Source organism: Corvus kubaryi, unplaced genomic scaffold, assembly GCF_017639235.1.
Source record: "Corvus kubaryi isolate FWS band 111438036 unplaced genomic scaffold, C.kubaryi_AGA036_p1.0 37308, whole genome shotgun sequence".
Classification (NCBI taxonomy): Eukaryota; Metazoa; Chordata; class Aves; order Passeriformes; family Corvidae; genus Corvus; species Corvus kubaryi.
The window spans coordinates 12,126,376-12,153,328 of record NW_024581096.1 but is presented as its reverse complement, the minus strand read 5'-3'; the positions used below and the strand labels follow the sequence as shown (position 1 = coordinate 12,153,328).

Here is a 26,953-nt window from a genome sequence, read left to right as displayed (position 1 = left end):
ATGGAGCTGATGATGGGTCTGTAATAGAAATGCTATGAGTTTATATTATTATAAATATTATTATGTAATCATAATTATATTATTATAAACATTATATTATGAAATTATTATTATTGTGCCTCAGGGAGCTGGGGGTGTTCAGCCTGGAGAAAAGAAGGCTCAAGGGAGACCTTATCACTCTCTGCAACAACCTCAAAGGAGGGTGTAACTAGGTGGGGGTCAGTCTCTTCTCCCAGGCAACAAGTGACAGAACAAAAGGAAATGATCTCAAATTGTGCCAAAGGAGGCTCGGGTTGGGTATAAGAAAAAATTTCTTCACTGGGGGATCGGTTAAGCGCTGGACTAGGCTGCTCAGTGAAGTGGTGGAGTAACCATTTTTGGAGGCATTCATAAAATGAGTACATGTGGCACTTCCTGATATGGTTCTGTGGGCATGGTGGTATTTGGTCAAAAGTCTGACTTGATGATCTTGGAGGTCTTTTCCAACCGTAATGATTCTATGATTCCATTAATGTAACTTTCCTATGTGTCCAAATGGTTATTTGGTAAAGTAGGTCTCAACAGTTACGAGCGCAGGACAGAAAACTGAATTTTAAGTGTCAGTGTTTGGCTTTCGTTTCTTCCTCCTGTATACTCAAGCAAAGTCTTTTTAATTCTATAGCTGCAGAAATGGGGGGGGGAGAGCAAGGGACTATTACTTGACCCTAATGGCTATTACTGCTATTTGCCATTTCTCTGCATGCTAAAGGAATGGGATTAAGGGAATACCCTCAGAGTATAAAGTACTCTAATAAAATTGAACTAATAATCCGATTACAGAATGAGCTGTGCACTGCTCAAGACACACTCAGTGAACACAGTATGAATGCATATCATCATCAGAAAAACTGTGTCAGTACTTATGATACCACTTATTAGCAGCCTAGTCTATTACTAAAATATTCTTATTTTTCCCTAAAAATTCTTTGGGTCTGACAAACATACTACACTGTCCACTGGAAAAAGAAAAACAAGACCGTAATGAATCCTATCTAATTTTGTTCATGCAACCACAAACATACATTACAAGCATAAACCATTTCAACATTGAAGTGAACAAAATACTAAAAGGAGCTGAGCACACTCATCTTCATTTAAAATTGTTTCAAGTACCAAAATAATGTTCTAGGAAAGAATCAATACTTACTTGTATTTATGTAAGGAAAATCTGACTAATTTCTTTAAGCAGAAAATCACTGGAAAACCTACTTATTAAGTATGCATCCTGTTAGGAATAGGAAAGGCTGTGGCAAATGACAAATGTATAATATATGTAAAAGTGTTGGTCAGTCTATTACCAGGTGCAGTGTGGATATAACTGGATCTGGGCTTCTTTACCCGCACTGCTATATCTCTGAGAGATGAATTTTATGATTTTTTTTTAAGAGAAAAAGATTTGGGATCAGGTTTTATTTTGGCTCTTTATGATTTATTGAGGAATTAAGAAGATCTTTTCTTTCAGCTTAACATTAAAGGTAAAATTGCATGCAGTCTCAAATGTCACTTGGAAATCATGGTATCATGAGACAATCGAAGTCAGGGAACTGAAAGAAAATGTTTGTCCTATGACATTAGGTGAGCTGGCGATATTTAAAGAATCCCAACCTGACATATTAGCTGACATACGCCAGACAACGTGTCATTTAACACGTATTAACTAATTAAGATAAACATCAGGGAGCTTTGGTTTCAATCAGATTACTTAAAAGGTTAAACTCTTTCTCAGTGAAGTCAAAACTTCCAATAATGTCGTCTTTGGATTAAAAAAACCTCCCTCGAGTCAAACTCCTAGAGTATACAAGGGGTTGTCTGACACTGACACTAACAATTTTGTTAAAGTAACTTTTTACTTCAGCTGGGCAATGTGAAATAGAAAAATGCCTTTAAAATTACTAATGCAGAGTCTAACCCAAATTCTGTATTAGAAATCTTAACAGTTTTAGCTTGTTGAAATAGAAAAGTATGTAGAAACATTACAAACCCAAGACCTTGAGATACATTCAAACCAAATGCCAAACAAAGAAATAGAAAGGGAAGTTTTGATTTTGGCTATTCATTGTAATTTCTTCATTTGTAGTCTGCTTTTATTTTTTTATTTGGGTGTCCAATTGTATCTTAATATAGCCAAAATAAGAATAGCCATGCACATGAAATGCACAGCACAGTCAAAAGGAAGAGTAACAAAACCAAGAAAAAAAGTTGTATTTGAATACAAAAATTGGAGGAAGTTAGGTGACAGTTTTTACCTTAGTGAATAACTGTCACTGACAGACAATCACAGATAATTCACTCCCAAGCAAAAGCTGATTTTGCCACCTGGCTTCTTGCCGGTCAAGTAGCTGGCAGTTAGTATAAGTAACCAAAGCAAATCCAGAATCTAACAAGAAAATGAGCAGCTGCCACTGAGACTTATGACTTCTTAAGTAAAACTGGAGGAGATAAACAAAATAGCATAACACCTCAAAGAAGTAGAGCAACTGCTGAATTAAGTGACAAAGAACTGGGAAAATTACAGAAAGTGATCAGAACAGCAAACCTGGGAACACACAGAAAAAAGAAAAGCTAAGTGTACTTCTAAGCTACACGATTTCTAAGTTGTCCAGACTCATAGGACATTTAGGGAACAGAGGCAAGAACTTGTTAACAGGAATTATACATCACTGGTGAGTTTTGCATAGTTATATATGCAGCCAGTAAATAATTGTCCATTATGTTGCTGATTGTCGTTTGATCTCTGGCTACTCAATTATCCACGCCCCAGAGTTATAGTCTAGACAATAGATTCAACATCCATGTGCGCATTCAAAGTTGAGTGAACCAAAGTAAGCTCTAAGCATTGAAAGACTTGAGACATTCCACCTTTCATTGATCACAACCCCCTTAATTAAAAGGGTGTATAAAGTAATTTTGGACGGTTAAAATGCTACCTCCTTCAAAAATAACCCATTTGCCTTGGAAGGAATGAGCCAGAAACACCAATTTACATGAATCCTTACTTTTAGATATACATATACATATATATATATATATATATATATATACACACAAATAATAATTTTGATTCTCACTTAATTCTTAGAATTAGACGGAAAGCTCTTTTGAAACAGAAATTGAGTTATGATCTCGATACTTAAAGACAGCTACTAGAACTCAACCCTTCTCAGACATAATTAACCATTAGCATCGACAATATCTCAAGAACATTTACATGTAATCATCTTCTCATCAACATACACAGCAGCTCTGATTTTAATTCCAATCAATCATGAAATCACTTAATGGAAATAAATGTTGAACTCCTGAGTTATTCTTAACCTTCAGGTCCCTTCCTATTGACTTCACTTTCCCTGTGTTTAGCTTACTTCTCTGAGAATAACTTTGCTTATGAGAATAAGTATACCCTCTATGCGCCAGACAGTGCACTGATGAATTTCCAAGCTTGCTTCTTTTTCTTTCCTGCTATTTACCTTTTTTTTCCTTTTCTTTTTCCTTTTTTTCTTTTCTGATTAACCTATTCATTCAATTTCTCTCACAGCTAGCTAGAACAAATATTTTTTCCATGAGTTAAGAATCATGCATGAAGTTTCTGGATAGATAAGAAGTGGAATCAATTGCAAACATGTCTAACTTTCTAGCATCATTGCAGCCAAATTTCCTGTTTGAGTCACAGAGCAAGACCACTATGGAATACAGAAATTATAGTGCAAAAGACTACAGCAACATGTCCAACACTTTTTTTTCCCAGCCAAAGCCTCTGGTAGTCAAAAACTTCATTACTGTGAAAACACACTGGTTTTGTGCAACATCTGTGACCATCAATAGGGCCCCAAGACAGTACCAGAAATGAAAGACAGATATATGCTCTTTAAAACATCGAGATGATTTTGTACAAGTATTTCATTACATGTAGTCACTGTGTTGGAGTTTTAGGAGCTCTCTTAGTTTTTCTTCTGTTAAAGGAATTTCCCCCATACATGTTGCTAGGGAAGCAAATGGCTGGGCACTTAAGAAAAACAAAAGAGTTCGCTAGCCTTTTTGTTTCACCTGGGTGTGTGGGCAGTTCAGTCTCCAGCATTCGGACAGAGAGGGAGGCTTTTTCTCTTCGGCTGCTTTTCCTTCTGCTGGAGAAGCCCCGGGATCCCAAAGCTCGCCTTCCCTGTCCCGCTCAGAGCAGGGCCGTGGCCGCCCTGCCCCGCCGCTGCTTCGAGCCTTTGCTGCGTTGTAGCCGTGCTCGCCCTGCCTGCCCAGACCTCCGGGGGGGTTCCCCGTTTGGATACATCCCATCTGCCACCCGGGATTTGTGCTCGTCCCTGCCGCTCCAGCCTGCTGTTCTGGCTTGCTGCTCCAGCCTGCCGTTCCAGCCTGCTGTTCCCGAAGGTCTGGCCGGACACTGGGATCAGCTGCCCAAGGGTTTGTGAAGCCTTTGTTCCATCCCTTCCCGGGATCCCAGGGCACCGGTGCCGCGTGCTCCCCGAGCTCGCTCCGGAGCGCCCCCTGCAGCCGCGGGGGAACCATCGCACCTGCCCTGCTCACCGGGAGCCGCCAGCGCCCCTGCCGGCTGCGAGCGGAACTGCACCCGAGGGGAAAGGGCCCGACAGCCGAGAAGGCTGGCACTGGGTTTGTGACTGCTGTTACTGCCAGAGTTATTGCTGTTTGTTTGACTGGTTATACACATAGAGATATATAATAGTAAAGAACTGTTATTCCTATTTCCCACATCTTTGCCTAAAAGCCCTTGATTTCAAAATTATAATAACTCGGAGGGAAAGGGGTTACATCTGCCATTCCACAGGAGGCTTCTGCCTTCCTTAGCAGACACCTGTCTTTCAAATCAAGACATTTCCCGAGATAGTTTTCTGATATTTTAGTGAGCTCGGAAAATAGAAACAAGTTAGGGGATTTCCCATTCCATGCCCTGGAAAGTTGTTATTGTTGTTGTGAAAGTTGTTAATGTGCCTACATCCATTTCACGCTGTGTCTTATTAGCGTATTTTAAAAAATACACTCTTTATTAATTAACTCATAGCCTGTATTGAAGTTCCAGGACCTATTAATATCTGCAGGGAAAAACACATGAAGGCAAAGGATTTTTGTTTAATAAATTTAAGAAAAGAAAACCTGGAGATTTAGAGAAATCTGTAATTTGAAGAAGCAATCCTGAAAGTACTATTGGGAACTAGATAACAGCAAAACATTCAACTCTGCCAAGTAAGCTGCACGCTAGAAAAGTCACTGTAACATGGCCATTTTGGGACAAGGAAGTAATGTTCTCTTCTTAACGGGTCCAACTGAGCTGAACTTTGAGTTGATTGTGTATTCCCCATCAGATGACACTTTCAAAATGACAAATTTCACCTCACTTTACCAGATGCCTATAGCTGAGCTTGTAGCTGAGTTCTATGGGGTCTCTATATGGTCAATGAAGAGAAACTGGCTCTTAAAGAATGTCTTTACTTGTTTTAAATAAAGGATTTCTGTGACAAGTGCCTACTTCTTACTGACTATGAAGAAAGAGCCTATGAAGAAACCAGCTGTTTTAAGCGCCCACACTTTGAAGAACTGCAATCACAGCAATAGGTGGGATGGCCTTGAGAGTCAAACAACAAAAAGTCAGAAAAAAAAAAAAGGAAAAAGAGATAGTAACTTTTTTCACTCATGACAGACAACTGCCAACACCCTGTACAGGCATATCTATGGAGAATAAATCATAGAATGGCCTGAATTGCAAGGGACCTTAAAGATCACCAATGCCACTGCGATGGCCAGGGACATCTTTCACTAGACCAGGTTGGTCAGAGCTCCATCCAGCCTGGCCTGAAAGACTTCCAGGGATGGGGTATCCAAACTTCTCTGGGCAACTCAATCCAGTTACCACTCCCACAGTAAAGAACTTCTTTCTAATATTTAGTCTAAACCTACTCTCTATCAGTTTGAAGCCATTCCCCCTTGTCCTGTCAAAACACACTCTTGTAAATAGCTGCTCTCCATCTTTCTTGTAGGCTCCCCTCAGGTACTGGAAGGCCACAATTAGGTAGCCCTGAAGCCTTTTGTTCTTCATGCTGAACAATCCCAATTCTCTCAGTCTTTCCTCATAGCAGAGGTGCTCCAGCCCTCTGAACAAATCGATGTGCCTCCTCTGGACTCACCCCAGCAGGTCCCTGTCCTTCCTGTGCTGGGACCCCAAAGCTGGATGCAGTGCTCCAGGTGGGTCTCAGCAGAGCGGAGCAGAGGGGCACAATCCCCTCCCTCCCCTGCTGCCCACGGGGCTCTGGATGCAGCCCAGGACACGTTTGGCTCTCTGGGCTGTGAGTGGCATGCCTGGGGCATGTCCAGCCTCTCACCTACTAGCACCCCCAAGTCTTTCTGGGCAGGGCTGATCTAGATCTCTAGATCTAGATCCCCGTCTTTTCTTAACAATTTAATATTCAAATTTACCTGTCAGTCACCTGGCCGTGTACTGCAGAGGTACTTCCTACCACTTGAGACTTCTCAAACTGTTCTATCTCCCTGTATACATTCTGAAGAAGTAACACAAAATTTTATGTTTCCTTTCTCTTCACAAAGCAACGTAAAGAAGGTTCAACAGAGCAAGTACTAGGGAATTACTTTCATGTCAGGTTAGTACAACAGAAATGCTTACACTGAAAATATTGTAAGCATCAGCCAACCAAGAATAAAGGCAAGATGATTTCTTACACTTTTCACTTCCTTTCCCTCTTCCCTCTTCCTAGCTACACCTACTTCCACCAGCCAGAAAATCCTAGAATTTTGCAGCAGTTCATTCTGCAGGATAATTCTGATTTTGCATAAGGCTCTAGCACAGTGTATAATCCTCACCCTGCAAAGACTTGAAACAAGATATTCTGGACTATGATCTGCTTTATATACCCCAGATAATTAATCAAGCAACTATGTTAGTATAGTCTACATTTCAATGCATCTGTTACTGTTGCCCATTTGTAAAAAATGGTAGAGCAGAAAGTTTCATAGTGTGTAACAGAACAGTTCAAACCTTACGGTGCAAAACTTCACCACGCACAAATCAGAATGCAACATAAATGTTTTTATTTCATATATTGTACTTGGTAGACTAGAAGCTAAAATAGTTTCAGCAATCAAATTAGACCTGCCTATGGTATTTATTCAGTAAGAACTTCTTCTTACATCAAAGCAATTCCTATTAAAAAACAAATGCAGAATCATAATCATATAAATCGTCAGCCCAATCTTTGCTGGTTGAGTCTACTATATCATTTTAATGGCAGCTTTTGGATGGTACAACTGCAGCATTTGTAGGAGTAAATGCTCGCTAAAATCATGTTTTTTGAGTTGATATAATTAACATTAAAAGATTATAGATGAAAATTGCCTTTGCTTCTCTTTTCTTGTGTAAGAATTTTTTGGCTTCACTAGCTTTTATATGGGTCTTGATGGTGGCTTTGTAACCCCTATAATTGCTGTTTGAATCTTGGTTATTATTTAATTTTGTCTCCTTTTTCATAAGCAGTGCTGAATATTCAACATCTTGTGTTCAAATATGTATGTTGAAACAAAAGACAACACATGGCCCTAATAAACTATTTAATAAGTCTGAAGTAATACACTACATATATATATACGAAGCAAATGTAATTAAGCAAGAAGGAAAACAATCTTCCAGGAAGAAAGTAGAAGAGATTATCAGGCTATAGTCTTCAGCAAATTACTTTTCCTTCTTTCTTTTATTTTTTCTTCTCTTCTTTTTAAGAGGATCACTAAAAGTTGTGAAAGAAAAAAAAATTCTCTCCCTTTTGTCCATAGTTAAAACTTGACCTAAAATATTTTCAGCCACTGTACCCATAAATCACAATTTTTATATCAGGAAGTAGATATTGTAAAATTCATTTAGAGTATCACCATAAACTGTAAATATTTTGACAGCTTATCAATATCCTAGTAGATTTTCAATATTTGAGGATGAACATGTATCTTTTAATTATAATTATCAGAAAATGGTATATCTTTATATGCTTTGTCTGCATTAACAAATAATGTGGTGCAATAGAAGAACATCCTTAAAGAAAAAGAGTTTTTGCTCAGTGCCTTTAAGGGCTTTCATTGAATTCTAGTTCCAGTATGTTTCACATACTTCAGGTCTGAATACAGCACAGAAACTGGGAATACCAGGAGGGAACAGTACTGCTGAACAGTGAGTCTCAGATAATCAGAAGTAACAGGCATAAAAATTACACTCATTTAAATGGCACTACAAATACATGTAGGTAAAGGTGGCGTGGCATAGAAAAATGTTTTTTATACATAAAGTCAAAACCATATAAAATACATATCATATAAGATATTAAGAAATCTTCTTTAAAATTTTTGGGTATTTTGCATATTGATTGCATTTTCTTTTCTAGATACATGAAGGGACATTTTTTTGCCATTCTTGTTCATGCAGTGGCAATAGAACAGCTAAATAACCACAGCAAGACTCTCTTCCTTCATTAGCCATATAAAATACACATCAAATTAGTCAACTACTTTGTCAATGTGGTTCAACACCCCCTGAATACCAGGCCATTTCCTCTATATAAACTATGAACTCTGCTTTGGATGAGTGTTTCCATGTCTAAAGAAATTTCTTCCTCCTTTTTTACCTCATCGGAATAGCTACACAGAAGTACAAGATGTTCTGAGGCCATACCCACTATAGGTGCCCTTCTGTCATTTTCCTGCTTTTGTACAGCGCTTCATCTTTTCTTCACAAAAGAAGAATGACACAGACCTCTTCTACAAGGACATCTCAAACCCATACAAGGTGTGAAACGTGCACTTTGTCTTCAAATCTATAAATATTTTCCATGCTTGACAATATGCAAATACTCTCAACATCAAGTGATGCTTAAATACATTTTTAAGGTCTCATAAGAGTACATTGGCTTTATTTCCATGCACACCACTTTTCTTTGTTCTTAGATAAATGTGAGTGTGTAGCACAGAATCAAGAAGCCTTCACACTGGCTTTAACTAACTCATTAAGCACATAACCTTCAGGAAATACTTCTTCAGAAGTCTATAAAAATAAGTAGTCACTTTTAAGTATCTTGGGCTCTTTGCTCTTCTTGGAAGTTCTGAGCTCTCAGCTGCTCTGCAACATGCACATGAGCTCTCTTATCTGTTATCATCTTGGATTTTGGTTCAGAAGGCTCTGAAATCTGCTGTAGTTGCAAGTCATTCTGATGTAGTACTACAGTTTTCAAATGCTAAAGCTAAACATCAAGCAATGAAGAGTCAGAAATAGTAATAAACATATTAAAATATGATCATTTTGAGACCACTGCTTCAAACTGTGTTTTTCTGTGTTAATCTACACAGAAAAACCTCTAAACATGTTCAAACTGAAAATCAGAACTAAGTCCATTAAAAAGAACTCCGAGATTTGAGCTTGAATGATGCCAAGCTTTGTTTAGTTGAGAGAAAAGGACACCTCATTGCTCTGTACAGCTTCCTCTGGAGGTGAAGTGCAGAGGAAGTGCTGTGCTCTTGTCCCTGGTATCCAATGAGAGGACATGTGGGAATAGAACCATAGAACTATAGAATGTCTTAGGTTGGAAGGGACCTTAACAATCCCATAGTTCCAAGCATCCTGCCTTGGGCAGGGACACCTTCAACTAGACCAGGTTGTTTGAAGTCCCATCCAGCCTGGACGTGAACACTCACAGTGATGGTGCATCCACAATTTCTCTGAGCTACCTGTTCAGGTACCAGTCTCATAGTAAAGAATATATTCCCAAAATCTAATCCAAACCTACTCTCTATCAATTTGAAGCCACGCCCCCTTGTCCTGCCACTCCATGTTGTCATGGGTAACCCAAAACATTTTTGTATTCCGTAACTGTCTGTGCCCCAGAAAATCCTTACTGTCTCCTTATGATCCAGCGTCGCAGCCAGAACAGGATACTGAGGTGGGGGAAGGGAAGAGTGGTGTTGCTCAGATCCTTTTTAAGTTGGAGCCTGGAAGCAAGGAGCCCTCTCTTTCATGGAAGCATTTGCAGAAGGTGGAGGCTCCGCTTTGGTGAGGGTTGCTTCAGGTGGTTGGGTTTTTTCTGGGCTTTCACAAGCAAAAACTGTTTTGAAGTGAACTTCGCAAACCCTATCAGCAGCATGGAGCTTGAGCTGGTCCCTGGGGCCAGGTCAGTGCCAACAGGCCAGTTTTAACCCCACACAGTGGCTTGGCAGACAGCAGCACCACCGACACTGGTGGAGTCCTGGATGTGGCAGGAAGAGGCGGTGGGCAGCAGAGCTAACCCCACACAAACCAGCAGGTCTCCATCTGCCACTAGAACTGCTCCATATCTCCTACCTTCTTGTCAGGGTTTGCCACCATAATTTCCCTTTGTCTCCCGGCCTGTGCAAAGGCCGCCATCTTGGGGGAGGGTTTGCCACCATCTTGGGGGGAGAGTTTGCTGCCATCTTTTCCCTTTGTCTCCCCTCACCCAGTTGCCTGTGGCAGACACCAGCCCCGAAAAAGGCATTTCTGGCATTTTGAGTTTCTCTTTGTTCTCGGGGAGTATGTTTTAGAAATTTTGTATCTAGTGATTATTTACTGTTATTTTTTGCCTGTTGCAGTTTCATTTGTTGGCAAACTAATTTTTTCACTTACACCTGCCCGTATTCATTTTCTCCTTATTGGTGGAAAGGGATTGGCTAAACCTGTTGGGGTGGGCAACTCATTTTAGAGTGTTCCCCTTTAAATTGTCTTAAACTAAGACATATGCTTTTGTAAATAGCTGCTCTCCATCTTTCTTGTAGGCTCCCCTCAGGTACTGGAAGGCCACAATTAGGTAGCCCTGAAGCCTTTTGTTCTTCATGCTGAACAATCCCAATTCTCTCAGTCTTTCCTCATAGCAGAGGTGCTCCAGCCCTCTGAACAAATCGATGTGCCTCCTCTGGACTCACCCCAGCAGGTCCCTGTCCTTCCTGTGCAGGGACCCCAGAGCTGGATGCAGTGCTCCAGGTGGGTCTCAGCAGAGCGGAGCAGAGGGGCACAATCCCCTCCCTCCCCTGCTGCCCACGGGGCTCTGGATGCAGCCCAGGACACGTTTGGCTCTCTGGGCTGTGAGTGGCATGCCTGGGGCATGTCCAGCCTCTCACCTACTAGCACCTCCAAGTCTTTCTAGGCAGGGCTGCTCTTGGGTCTGTTCATCCGCAAACTGGGTTGATTGCAGGGGTTGCGTCAATTCAGATGTAGCACCAGCACTTGGTTCAGTTAAACCTCATGAGATTCCAATAAGCCCACTCTTCCAGCTTGTTCAGGTCCCTCTGGATGGCATCCTGTCCTTCAAGTGTGTCAAACACATCTCTCAGCTTGGTGTCACCTGCAAACTTGCTGAGGGTTCACTGGATCCCTTTGTCTATGTTATTAATGAAGATATCAAATTACCCTTGTCCCAGCATGGACCCCTGAGGGACAGCACTTGTCACTGATGTCCATTAGTTGACCACTGGATATGACCGTCAAACCCATTCCTTACCTACAAAACAGTCCACTCATCAAACCCATGTCTCTCCAATTTCAAGAGAAGGATGTGTGGCGGATCATATCAAAGGCTTTACAGAAGGCCAGATAAATGAAATCTGTAACCCACTCCTCATCCACTGATGTGGTCACTCCATCATGGAAAGTCAACAGTTTGGTTACGCAGGACTTCCCTTGGTGGAGCTGTGCAGGTTGTCCCGAATAGAGCTCCAAATGCCTCAGCACAGTTTCTAGGAGAATCTGTTCCCTGATCTTCCCAGGCACAGAGGTGAGGCTGACAGGTTAGTAGTTTCCAGGGCTGTTCTTTCTTCTCTTTTTAAAAATGGGTACATTTCCCTTTTTCCAGTTGCCTAGAACATCAACTGACTGCCATAAGCTTTCAAATATCATGGAGAGCAGCTTAGGAACTTCATCAGTCAATACCTTCAGGACTCTGGGACGCATATCATCAGGTCCAATGGACTACGAAGACTTCACTTGTGTCCAGTGGGATACCCAGCCTTCTTTTCATCCCTTCATCTCTTTTCAATCTTCTCCCATGACCAGCATAAAAATAATGTGAGAATCTTGTTCATCTTGATGAACTTAAGCCTTGGAACTGAACTCTGAATGAGATGCTGGGTTATACATTCTTTGAATAAAATAGTAATGAAGGACTGAGAAAGGATGAAAAATTATATATTGTAGTAGGGAAGAAATACAAGCTGTAGTATCAACACACTTTTTATGGTTTATGAGTGAGAGTCTTCAAAGAACACAGAAGCTAGAAAGAGAAGTTCAAATGAGAATTAAAGAAATCACTACTAGGCAATACGGCCTGATAATTTAACTCTCCTTTAGTCTCCTTCTTCCAACACATTTTATTGTGGGTTCTGGGATCTTAGTATGAATATTGAGGTCTCTAAAAAAACCCAAAACTGTGAGTGTATCTACAGAACACTTCATGCCCAATTTGAAAGCAATCTTAGCTTTGCTGACAATTTTTATTAATAATTTTTGGCAACTTCCACATTCTGTTCAATTTTACTTCTCTAATAGAATTCATAACCTGACATATGGAATGTACACAACTGCTGATCAAACAGCAGCCTTGTTGTTACTATCTGGAGGCTGGGAAAAGATGAGAGAGAGTAAAATTGTGTTTGAAAGGAGCAGTTCAGGGATCATGGAGGGCATAACCAGTCTGTAGGTTCATGTTTACTAATATTTGCTAATTGTATAATTGTAAACAAATAAAGTAAATTCTAGCAGGAAGTACACAATATACTGACATGTTTATCATACATAAAAACAATTAATCCATTTTTCTTCTAATCATAGTATTTCAGATTTTTACTGACTGAAAAAAAAATATTATAAAGTAAACTGTTTACTATGAAATGGCATACATTATACCTTCCATAATTTAAATATTAGTTAAGCTGTGTTCATCCATTTAATATTCCTAACATCATTTCACTGATGTGTGGAAAGGAATAGTAAGTGCTTGCAGTTTTAACTTCCCTTGTCAATCAGGCCAAGGTCAGGGACCTATATACTCATGAAATTAAACAGATGAGGGAGCAAGGGGAAGAGAAATAGTTACAATTTTAATTCCAAGAAGTGATGAGAGCAACGCTTTTTTTTCTGAGAAATTCTTGTAATTACTTTGCTTTTGACAGAAGACCAATTTCCTTACTGAAGATAGTGTACAATTTTTGTGAGAGATGGACAAATTGAATATGCTGGCAGACTGTCTGAATTTTGCTTTCTGAAGTGCTTTTGAAGAGAAATGATGGCTTTTTCATTATGGCAATGACATAGAGGTTTTTTTGAGTATGTGTAATTACAGAAATTCAAGGGCTATGGGATTGCAATTATACATCTATTTATACTGAAAATTCTTCTAATTTGATTTTTTTTTCTATTTCTGTCATGATCAAATGTCTTGTTTTGATGTTTTCTCCTACTATTAAACAGACCAAAAATACAACCAAAACTCCTTCTCTGAATGCCCTTTCCTTTGCACTGAATAAAAAAAGCAAATCAAAATAATTTCCAGGAGGCTATAGCCAAAGAGTGCAACATAAAAATAAACTTCATGCTTGAATGTGATGGAAAAGGAGAGTTTCACGCATCCAGAACCAGGCTAAAATCTAAGTTGTCTTTCCAAGATATTCTGAGTTTGAAACAACAAAACAGTAACTGTGCAGTTCATCATTACTTCAAATCTGAAGTACTGTCAAGCATGCAAAAGAAGACTGAGCATGAAAACCACTGTAGCATTTAATGCAAATAATCTCACAGTCTCAATTAAAATGGCTTCTACAATACCTAGAAAATTAGAGAAGGTTTAAAGTAGGAAATTAATATTTAAGAAACAAAACAAAAAAATCCTGCAATTTCCTCTAACTTTTTGTACAGACCTTCTATTATTTAATACTGGAAATCCTATTATTTCATAACCTTCTCAGTCTCTTGAAAGTGTAGAACAGTGACTCAAGATATCAGGAAAGTGTAGAATCATGTATGATCTATTGCATAAGTGCATTTCTTAGCGGATCTCAAAAATAATTTGTCCCTACTACTATGCATGATGAAAATTTCAGCCTCCTCCCATAAAACATATATTAGTCCATAAACATTTCATATTCATACCTATGTGGTTCTCCACTTAGACTCTGGAATTCAGATTTGATTGCTTTTCTTTAACTTCTGTATTTCCCTTTTTTCCTAATCTCATAGTGATCAAGTAAAATTTTTTTAGGCATACTCAATTTTAAGACAGTAATGTTATAAAGTTTATATTGTACTGGTGGAAATGAAGGGCAAGTAAAGAAGTTAAGAAATTACTTACTTGTATTGTTTTGCAGATATGTGAGGATTTGGTTGATTAAGAATAGAGTTGCACTTAAACCTGGTATGGTAACTCAAAAAGTACTACCAAAGGTAGGAAAACACATACAAAGCACAGTACAAGAAATAAAATGGGGGAACCAAAATGGCTGGGTTTAAATTGCTTTAATAACATTGTAAACACATAAAAACACGGTGAAAGAAAATAATAAATTAAAAGCTTATTGTGCTCAGTACACAAAACATTGGAAAAACTGTTCACTGCAACAGAGGAGTAGTGTTAAACACTAAAATACCTGAATCAAATCAGATAAATGAGTTCTCAGGATTAATAAGGAAAATAGGATCAGTGTGGATTGGGATTTCTCACCTAAGTAGGAAAGCACAGGATTTTTAAGACTGTAATACTGACAGGGGGACTAGGATGATGACAGTGCCTGTGACATACTATGAGAGACCAAGAAACCTAGGAGCAAGAAGCAAACAATAATGTAAACCAGGTAAATTACACAGGGGTGCATTGCTGAGGTAAAAGTTTACAATATTATAATGGATTATTTCCGTGAATCCAGTCAGTAAACCCACAAGAGGTGAAAAAGGTCCTCAGTTAGTTCTCAGCAAAGGACAGGACATCATTTACGTCCAAATTTATATTATTAAGGAACTAATCTGCAACTGTATCCATCATATTCTTTACTTCATGTCCAACACAAAAAAAAAAAATTCATATATCCACCAATCCAGGGTTTACTTTCAAGAAAAAAATTAAATGAGTGACCTTGTTAAAAAGTATTGACTTGTAAGTGTCATGAAGAGTTTTCAGTGGCACCATGAGAGGCTGTCAGAATAAAAACCAAACCAGAAAGAGCTTTCCTTACAGAGGATATATTGGAAAACCTGTTTCAAATGCACATAACAGTACAAGATCTGGAACAGAATAATAAAATGAACTATTGCAAATTGTCAAAACTAAATGAAAAGGACTCAGTAGTGTTGAAGGGACATGACTCCAAAGTCACTAAATTATTAGTGTTGATATGCAACCCATCTTATTTACAGCATTTTCCAAAGCACTTTGCTAGTGTACATGCCTAGGTTCACCTCCTTTAGCCCTGAATGTAAGATAAGCACTAGTTCTCTTTCCTACTCATTTGCAGCCTGACAACATTGTAAATTAGTTTGGTTCACCGTGGGAAAAGCTGCAGAACAGAACAGCCACGGCAACGCAAGATAAGTGAATATTAAATGCCAACTAAGCAGACAATTTATTAAATCAATTTCTGCAGTATCTTAGAAAAATAACAAATCATACACAAAAGAAACACTGAATCAATGTTATCCTGATGTTCTCTCATTCTCTCACAGCTACTGCTTTTGCTGCTGGTTCAGGCTGACTTAATGCACTCTTTGAACTTAAAGGTTATTTCCAACGAAAATGAGTCCATGAGTCTGTGTCTACAACACTGTGCCCCTAGCTTAACTATTAGAATCAATTCAATAGCATCGTATTTTGTTTTGGCATAAATAACAACATTTGACTTGTATCACCCTTCCCTAGATTTCTGAGAGGGACAGTTTAACAAGTAACTTATACATGTGAAGTAATCCACAGAGTGGAACACAAGGAATTTAAGAGAGATAAGAAAGATAAAGAATAAAAGAAAATACAAGTATTTTTTAATCGTGGAAAAGAATGGAAAAACTATGATAAATATATTTGGACAAAGAATACAGAATTATCCTTTAAAGAAGTCATCAAGAAGCCACAATAATAAATAACTAATAATATATTTTCAAAAAGTTATGATTCTACTAAATACAGGTTTTTCATACCTGCGAAAGCCAACTATTCTATATTTAAATATCTTCCAAAAATAGACATACTTTTTGTAAGGTTTTATTTTTCTTTTTTAAAACCCAACAGGGTAATTGGCTGCATTGTTTCAAAGTGACTTATGATGATTTTAAGCAGATGAAAATTCAGACTTATAAATTTACACTATCTTCTAATAATACTCCAAGTTAGAAAAAAATGAATGAAAGTTTTAATCATATCCTCTCAAGACCCAGAGAGTTGTTAAAAAAGAAGACCACAAACCTGAGGGCTTACCAACTCAATTTCTTCAGAAAAAGTAAAATTCATCGTGTATTTAAATAATACTGCATACAAGTTGGTTATATTAGACTCTATGAAAACTTAAAATTATCAGTAAAGACTGCAATTATAAAGGGTAAGCAAATCAGTATGATCAGTAGATGGTTTATGCTTAGGAAAATCCCCAAATCCTAAGGAACAAATTTCATGGGGGCACAGGAACCATTGGAGAGTCCTAAGAACAGGAATCAGTCTTGAATATCTTGATGGGCTGGATGGTTGAACTCAATGAGTTGTAGTCAATGGCTTGATGTCCAAGTAAGGGACACCACCAGCAGCAAGTGGTGTCCCTCAGGGCTCAGTGCTGGGACCAGCACTGTTCAGCATCTTTGCTGGTGACATGGACAGGGGGATTGAGGGCACCCTCACTGATGACACTGAGCTGTGTGGTGTGGTCACCACACTGGAGGGAAGGGATGGCATCCAGAGGGACTGGACATGTACATGACAGTCTTGAGAGGTAGGTCTGTGTGAACCTTGTGAAGTTCAACAAGGTCAAGTGCAAGGTCCTGCACCTGGGTCATGGCGATCCCAAGCACAAGTACAGGCTGGGACGAGAAAGGATTGAGAGCAGACCTAGGGATAAGGGCTCGGGGCTATAAGTGGATGAGGAGTTCAACATGACCTAGTGACATGTGCTTGCAAGCCCAGAAACTCAGTTGTGTCCTGGGCTGCATCCAAAGAATGATGTGACCAGCAGATCAAAGGAAGTGGTTCTCTTCCTCTACTCTGGTCTTGTGAGACTCCACCTGGAGTGGTGCATCCAGCTCTGGGGCCGCCAACATAAGGACACAGACCTGTTGGAGCCAAGCTGAGAGAGTTGGGTATATTCAGCCTGGAGAGGAGTAGGGTCTGGGGAGACCTTAGAGCAGGCTTCCAATACATAATATGTGGAAAGATGGAGAAGGACTTTTTACATGGGCATATAGTGACAGGACGTGGCAGAGTGTCATTAAACTGACAGAGTGTAAGTTTATATTACACATTAGGGTGAAATTCTTTACTGGGAGTGTCATGAGGCATTGGAACAGGTTGCCCAGGGAAGCTGTGGACGCCCTGTTCCTGAAGCTGTTCAAGGCCAGACTGGAAGAGACTTTGAGAAATCTGGTCTAGTGAAAAGTGTCCCTGCCCATGACAAGGGGGTTGGAACTAGGTGATATTTAAGGTCCCTTCCAAACCAAACTATTCTATGACTCTGTGATAATAAGGTGGACCAGATGATCATTGTAGGTCCCTTCCAACTGAGCTACTCAATCCAAGAATTGCAGAACTTGAAACACAGTTCTGTTTACATTTTTGATCACGTACTGGCAAATATTCACAGGCCATTAGAGTCCTACCCAATTCCTTTCATGAAGGTAGTGTATAGGAGATATCTACTGCAGACATGCCAAGGAAAAGAAAATTTAGAGGGAATTTTTACCTGAAATGAAGTAATCAAAGACATTAACGCAGCCGTATGGGAAAGCCAAGTTGAATACTACTATGAAAAAAATAAAATTGTAGCATTGTAAAACAGATTAGAATATTTATTTTTAAAAATCCTGCCAGACCTGTTTCTGGAGTTGTCAAAATGCCAGTGAATAAATGGGAAATTTAAACAGAACCTTGTTAAGAAAATGTAATGCAGCAGTCATGTACACATGCCAGATTATATTAAAGGTTTATGTGTGGTTCACATGGTCAGTAAAACAGAAACTTATGTATCTAATACCTGTTGTTCCTGCAGACCCAATACCTGTTATAACCAGTCTAAGTTTCTGCCTTATCCAAAACTGAAGTCTGATATTTGAAAGGAGTTTTAAAGGAAAAAGCATATGTTTGACTTGTAGAAGTAGGGTAAGTATCACTTTTGTCTAGTACCGTGTAAAATATGCAAGTAATTAGGTTTTTTCTGCTGGGTTCTACTGAAGCTTGTATATTATATTTTTAGAAGATTTAAAAGATACATAAGCTGAAAATTCTTGGATGAAGTTCCAGGGTGACATTTACCCTGTGCAAAATGAATGTGCCCTGCTAGACAGTGTGGGACCTATAAACTACACCTAATATCATAGGCTAAGGAATTCAATAGGCTTGAAACCCAAGATCCTGAACACTTAAGAACATATCAGACACCTGATAAAAGGGACGACTGGATGAAAAGTATCTGCTTGCCTAACTGTGATTCTGGTTGTCCAAACACCATATCGCTCTGTTAAACAGGGTGTTTGTAACCTCAACTCTTAGAAGTTCTATTATCTCAAATGACTACTGAGATAACAGCAGGAAACTCTAGTCCAATCTCCACAAGCACCAGCGTATAAGACATGCAAGTTGACTGTGGTTTGTATCTGAGCTCTGCTCTATAACCAAGAGAACATGCACAGATTTCATTTCCACTTTGAAAATCACATTAGCAAATACAATTTTCTTGGTACCTACAAACTCAGTGAACACTGAAAGAAAAAAACCCAAGTAGTTGTACCTATAATGAAGATGAAATCAAATGGATGTACTAAGAAAGAAACCTACTAACAAAAAAATCCCCCTCTTTTATACAGATGCTCTAAGAATAGAATGTTGGACAGTATTATCAGTGTTCATATGGACTACAGAAATCAAAGCCGTATCTATATATTAGTATTACTGATTTCAGTTTAAAACATACTCTATCAAAAAAGAAAAAAAACACAGGAAATAACAGAAGGAATTCAGACAGGAATTTTAATATAACGTTAAAAATACAAGGAAAGATGTAGGAAAAAAAAAAAAACAACCCATACAAAAGAGAAAAAAGACCTGGACTGTGTAACTTAGAAAAGAGATAACAATGTGGGCTTATGAAACAACAAATGATGCGATGAAAATATACTGGGCTTCTATGACTCAGAAACTGTAAATACCAAAGTGCAGAAAGAAATGCTAAAAGGCAGCACTGCAGTGCTTGTCTTGTTTGCTATCAGAGGCTGAACATGGAGCTTTTCAGACATCTCATATCAGAACTCTTACAACTGTTATCTAACCTATGTATCAGGACATGTAATTAACATCACTCAATAGCCCAAAAGTTTCTTTATGATATACCCAAGGTTCTCACTATGTTCTTGACAGACAATCATATCCCCTCCCTAAAATTTTGTCCTGAATTTTACCCAATTTCTTTGTTGTACTTGGTCAGGCAATATCCATCAAATACTGACTATTCAGAAGACAGTCAGCTACTTGTGTCACTGTCAATTTGTGGGCCTCTCTGGTTTTTTTCCTTCTATTTGTCATACTGTTCTCCTTTACTCAAGAAAACTGAGAAGTAACTTTCACCATTTCTTCATTTTCTCCATTTTACTCAACTGAGCAGTCTTTGCATATAAATCAAGCCTCACAAGCAGCAAGAATCTAACATGAAATTTTCTTTATTAAGATGATTATTCTGTAAATGCAATATTCTTTCCTTTTTCTCTGTAGAATGGGTTATGAACTTCAACCACAGGCTGAATATAGGAAAAATGAACAGCTGTGATCCACTGCAGCCACTTCCGTGTTTTCGTGCCTGAGAGGACTTAAATACCTTTTCCTAAGGAAGCAGAACAGTTTTATGTTAGCAACCATGTGCCTTAATATAAATCCTAAGCAACAAGCACTGAAATAATCACTTTCTTGGATGTGGGCCTGTTAATACCCTTAAAAAACAGAACTGTTAAGCTAAATGATCCTCTGTGTGTTTTTCTTAGACTGAAACAGGCTGAATATTATTGCTTCCGAAGAATGTAATATCTCTCAGAGATATTTACACCAGCATTTACTCAGGTTTTACCTAAATTGCAGACTCAAAATGGGGACAACAAAGAATGTTAGCAAAGCAGCTGAATTTTTCTTGATTTTCCTATTTTCTGGACTTGATTCTATCACTTCTGAAACATTAAACTGAAGCACTGGTGCTTCAAATAAAAGTAATAGTGGAAAACATGCATGTTCTATATTGTTTTAATAAATAATCTGCAAATGTGCACAACACTTACCAAGAGATCAAAAAGCCCAAGAAGCATTGAGGCTTCCCCAAACTTTCCCTTTTTAAACAGTTTGAAAATGAAATTACAGGGTAGCATGCCACATATTGCTGCCAAGTATTACACAGTTTTCACAGGCAATTAAGCCAAGCGACTTTGATTCTGAAATGAAACACCTTCCCTTTTACAGAGAGAGGACAGCTGTGAAAGCCACACTTCACTTTCCTTCAGTGCAGAGCTATGACTTCACTGTTCTGTACCTCTGCAGCAGCCTCCTTGCTCTCTGAGTTAGGACGTGGACAGGCATGAGAGGAGGCATTTAGCTACTACTCCCTACTTGAATTCATTTGTTGTCTCCTGAAAGATGAAGTGAGCCATAAGGGAGCACCCTTAAGCATTCTCTAGCTTGCATGCTGCTTGTTGGATCACAGTAAGCCTCAAGGCGGCATGATTAACTACTGCTGCTGTCAAATAGTTTGATTTTAAGGAGGATATAAAGTCAAACATAGTGATAACAGCCTTATAACTGAAGTTTTGGGTTGATCCTCTCTCTAAGTTTAAACTGGTTTGCAAACAGAAAATCAATGTGTAAAACACACACACACACAAAAACACACCCACAGTGAGTTGTTTGTAAAGAATATCCATAGATCTAAAGCCTACCGCTACCTATTTTTCTATTTGTTTGATTATTTTTGTACACAAAACACAAGTAAAATAAATACTAATGGAGCAAATGATAAAACATGCAGTCAAGTACGCAGACGAATATGAATATGCTGATATAAGCATTTTGCATCATCTTCCATATAAAAAAGATAGGGCAAGGAATTTGCAAAAGCATGAGATACTCCTGGTTAGTTGTTAGTGTCTTTGATTTCTGTTAGGATTATCTATCTATTGCTACTTATTATTGCAGTGACACAAAGACAGCTACTACAAATACATTCAGTTGTTCACAGATAGCTGCTGTGGCTGGCAGTCTTTCACTTGAAACTGATAGACAACAGCATATTGTTATATGTCCTTCTTTTAAGAAACCACACATTACTTAATTAATATACCCACCATAGCATCTGTATTTCATAACTTGAACAAGTGTGTTCCAAGGCTGAGTGTTTCACTCATACAAACCTATTCAGAAGGTGATTTATGGCTACTAAGTTACCTTCATGAGAAATTTAACTCTTAAACATGTACATCAGAAGTCTAAAAGTAAATTAGAAAACAATAAGCATAGGAAAAAAACCCATCCAACCTACAGATTTGTATACTTGTGTTATGTATAGTGCACCAAATTCAACATATTACAATGCAGTGCAGAAATAATGAATGCAGTCTATTCCTATAAACACACAATCTCATAAAAATCATGGAATTAATGTTCCGTAATCTTTGGAGATATAATTCACAAGAATTAGATTTGAGGAGATCTTTGGACTAAATCAGAGCTTGGACATTATGCTTTTCTTTATTTCAATTAAAACTACAGTTCTCTGTTCAGTCTTTTGAAAACAGCAACCTAAACACCTGAGGTCTTCCATAACCTCATTTTTCTCTGGGGTTTTGTTGTCAATATATGACAAATGTGAATATTTTGATTTTGTAAACTGTTCTTGTATTTTACAGCACTGTCCGTAGCCATATAAGATAAAAGAGGAAGAAAAATCAGACATGAGTAGAGTACTGTAAGTCTAGTTCTGGTTTCCTCCATATTGGTATTACAGAATTAAGCTGACTTCACCATAACATTTTTCCAATGACTAGTTCGGAATTCGTCTGAATTTGATCCAAAAAATTAAATGTCCATGGTACATGGTATTTTGAATAGATGGACCAAAGTTACACCAGTAATTTAAAATTACAGAGAAAACTGTATTTGCCAGCATTTCACATGGAAGAACAGATATCTGCTAAACAAGTTGGAACACCTGGACACATGGCCTTGGGCCATGCACAGATGGCCTGCTGTAAATCGACAGCTTCAGAAATATCTTAGACCTGTTATGCACTCATGGATCAGTTGCACAGCACATGCACAGGGAGGATGACATGTCCTGGATTCACCTAATGCACTCCATGAGCTGGGAAAGGCTGATCTGCCTCTTTGTCCACAAACAAAACAACTGGAGAGACTGCTGCTGCTATCGCTATTGTTCAGGATTGCAGATTATCCCAGAAACCAGCAGGGTAGTAGACAACTTGCAGTAATTTACTGGAACACTGTTGAACTAGTTAGTTGGTTTAAAGAAAAGAAAAAGAAAAAGTTGGATTCTACTTATTGTTTTCTAATTTAGTCATTACTGGTCAAGGTCATTCATATTAGTGAGCTCTAATACAGGGTGGACCAAGAGAAAATAAGGACAGATTTATTTGTACAAAATTAGAAAAAAAATGCAAGAAGGGAAAAAAGTCTGAGATGTAGATAATACGTTAAGAAAAGTATGCAGTTCTGTACTTAATTTGAAAACTAAAAGTAAAAAATTAATAATAAAAGAGGAAGCAGGAAGGAGAAAGGTACAACATGTTTCCTAATCCTTTAACTTTGCAAATTAATGTTCTGTTTTTCATCACAGTGCATTTTTCTTCCAAAAAATAAGCTGCAGTCTAAGTCAACTGCTGCATGTATTCTAAAAACTTTGATGTTGTTCTGTTCTTAAATATGTAAGCATTAAATATTTAAAGTATTGAATATGGTCTCATCTCTAACTTTTCTACAGCTCATTTTACGTAATTAAGCAGGCTGATATCATATTGAACTCACAGCAGTGGCCAAATCTTCACTGTCCTCTTGCTTAATTTATTCCCCTGATGTTCTGATAGAAATACCTTATCAGGAAAGTGGCTGCTCTCAGAAATGAGGCAATAAAATCAGGGCAATTTCAAGTTTTCTATAATGGCTTTAAGCATGATGCAAAATGCCTGAACTTGCTTTGATAATACAATTATTTTGATAATACACTTGCTTTCTTATACACAGAAATTTTCTGTAACTTTGATGAAATGGTAAAGACAATCATTCTGAGCCAAACACCCAGGTATTTTAAATAATCAGATATTAAAAAGAATGAAATAGAGGACCACTGAGAAAAAGGACTGGGATGGCAGAAAGGAATAATCAAAATCAACAGAATCCACTGTCTTTGGCCAGAGGTTTAGATTAACCTGAAGGAAAAAAACAAATCACTAAGAAAGAAAATATATCACAAGGTAATGTTAGAAGTCAAGCCATTATCATATCAGACATCTCATTTCACACTTTGCCTCAGATGCTCCCTTCTCAGCACAAGACATGGGACAGTATCACTAATGAAAAAGATTCATATGGCATTTTCTGCCAGATGAACTAACACTGAATTTAATTTTTTTTTTATAATGGACATGTAACACAAGAGATACTTGAAAAGAAAATACAATGGTTGATAAATGCAGATTAATAATTAAAACTTAGGGCTAATTAAGAAAGACATTAAATCATGTTTGATGTTACACAACAATACAAGAAAGAAAAGCACAATAAACTCCAGAGACTCTGCCAAAGCATGTAAAATGTAGTTGCTCCTTCACTCATTCGTATTTTTTATGAAAATTCAGCTAATGTGTAACATTCTATTTTGCATTAGAAACAAACACCAAAAAAAATTTAACACTTACGCAGAAATGTTTAACTTCTTTTAATACAAAAAAACTGGGATTAAATAATACATTTATATTGGAGTGTGAGTTTACTTTAGTGACACATGCATCAATATTTACTACTAAAGAAGAACACTGTGCTGAAAACTGTTGGCAACTACTCTGCATCCCAGAGTGCTATAAACTTTGTTTCTTATCACTGCGACTTTAATTTACTTTTATATTGGTATATTTTTGTGTGAATTTTCAACAAAGATGAGACTCCAGAGTTCATCATATTTCAGTTATCTCATCCACATTCATAGCTCACATGAAAACTTTTCTATCATTTAGTTTATAAAGATTTTACTTACACAAACGGAGTCTTTTAATCCATCTAACTGAGAAATGCTTTCACCTCTTAGAATACTCCAAGACTGATACTTATATCAGGCATACTGCAGGTATGCTTTTACTTGTGTATATCTCTCTCACTCCTGAGGGACACTTGCAAAGTGAAGAACTGACAGATCTTGATCCTGATAAGGTCACAGGGACTTAGCTATATTATAGCTTTGCTTAATCCTCATTGGTTTTGCCTACAGCACAAGGCTGTTTCCCTGACAACACAACAGCAGTTACCACAGTATCCAGAAACGCATATGATGTCCAGGTTTAAGGTATATCTCACCTGAAAATAGATTATTTGATGCTGTTTTCTATAGGTCATTGTAAGGAAAAGAATAAAAGCTGTGAAGATCTTCTTGTATGCTCTTAATTCTACTGAGCTTTTTACTATTACTTACTTCAAGGACATTCCCTAAGCAGGTTGAACACTTCTGAAACTCAGTTCTTGAATTAATGAGCACATGGACCAAAAGTCACAGTAAGAAGCCATGGAATGTAAGGGAATTACTGAATGTTTACATAAATTCCTACCAAGTGGGAAATACAAAATGAGAGAAAGCAAAAAAAACACCACTTGAAAATTTAAAAAGTGGACAATAATGGCTAGCATAGAAAGGGAGGCATTTGGGGTCTAAAGTGAGAAGTTTGGGAACAAGTTTAAAGGTAGATATAGAAATGAGATGGTGAGAAACTACACACTGCAGCAATATTTTACATAAATATATACAGAAGACAGCTATGTTTTTCAGTTCAAAAGAAGGATTTTACAATAATTAAGATAAAGGGTGAAACAAAAGAAAAGAAACATATCAGATCTGTAGCTGAATAAGGAAGCTGTGATTCTAGAAACATTCTTCAGTAACTAATAGAAAAAAAAACCAAAACAACTGAAACTCTAAGTCCAGCCAGATAAGTTCTTGTACTTCACCAAAAGCATGCAGTACTACAACACATAGAATAGATCTTGTATCAAATTACTTCATTGGTTTAAATTTGTTCAAACAATGTTGACAGGGTAACTTTCTAGTGGCAGATTATTTACCTGGCCACATATAAACTAATTTAATATTAATAAAATACTGTTTAAAATCCTTTCTTGTGTGCACTGGCTAATGTAACAGAAATGCACTATGTGATCATGTGTGTTCTAACCCAACTTGCACCAGGTAAATTCAGTACTAATAACTGTAACTTTGTGTAAGAAATGCTCACTGAGAGGTGTCTGAGTGATTTTAGTTGAGATGTGAGTGAGATTGAAGTTGAGATTTAGTGAGATTTAGTTGAGATGAAGTGAGATTGAAGAAAGGAAAGCAGCAGATAGTAGCTTGACCTCGTGGTTAATGGAGGAATGTCTGAGCCTGAGTCAGGCATTGCAATGGACTTTCCAGTAAAAAACAATTAGAAGACAAGCATTTAATCAATTGACAAGACAGTAGTTTGTTTCTAAGCAACACAGGTCACCAAGAATACATCACTCCACTCATATAATTGTTTTCCTATTGAATATGGTTATACATCAGTTTTCAATTTTCCTTTTCAAATACCTCAAGTGCACAAGCTTAGATGACAAAAAAGATCAGGTTAGCACAACTATGAAGACAATTTCCCGTGACACTGACCTTCCATCTTCAGGAACAGTGGCTTAAAATGTAAAGAAAATTATTGTGGGATTTGGGGGGTCTTTTTGGCTTTGCTTAGTTTGGTTTTTAAACTCCCAACAAACAATGATGAAGAGTTCATCTGACTGGCCCACATTGGTCAATTTAGCCCTGGGAAGTTGGAAAAACTATAAATTCTATTACTTTCAGAAAAAAAGTAGAATGTATAATTTGACTTATTTTCCTACAGACTACATCCTAAATAAATAAATAAATAAATAATAAAGTAAACCAGATTGAAAGAATGCAATAAGGGAGACAGCATCAATTTCCTTATATGCTAAGATAGTACAGTGATCAGCAAGATGTAGTAGGTGTAGTAGCACAACCACAGTTAAAAAAAGTAAGAGCATTTGTTGTATACTCTTTGTACTTTAGTCTCCTCATGGTTTGTGTTGTTGAGTAAACTTGTGAAAAGTTATTTTTAATAAAATAATGCTTATGCAAAATTGTTAGTAATTATTTGCTCATTTCAGTTCTGAGAAAGCTGTTATTTACACAGGTGACTGAACCACACAAAATGTGCACATTGAAAATACATTGAAAAGAAACTAAGGGGCTTTTGGAAAATGACAGACTGTTTAAATTATTTTTTAAAAGAGTGCTCAGTCTATAAAGACTACGAGCAGCTTGCATTATCAATGCTCTGTGAAATCACTGTTATAAAATATTTTACACATTTTAAAAATAATGTTAATGCACAACCAAACCATTAATTAGACATTTTAAACCTTAA

General features: G+C 37.7%; 1 protein-coding gene across 9 annotated transcripts in view; it reads right to left on the bottom strand.

The window, feature by feature from the left end:
* PRLR (prolactin receptor) overlaps positions 1-26,953 on the bottom strand; it is a 155,295-nt gene that overhangs the window by 105,758 nt on the left and 22,584 nt on the right. The window contains exon 1 of one of the 9 annotated variants that reach the window (XM_042028522.1): positions 24,526-25,806. The exons of the other annotated variants lie outside the window; for them this stretch is intronic. The gene's annotated coding sequence lies outside the window, so the exon portion shown is untranslated. Of the gene's footprint in view, positions 1-24,525; positions 25,807-26,953 lie in introns of those variants that run through there. 9 annotated transcript variants of the gene reach the window in all.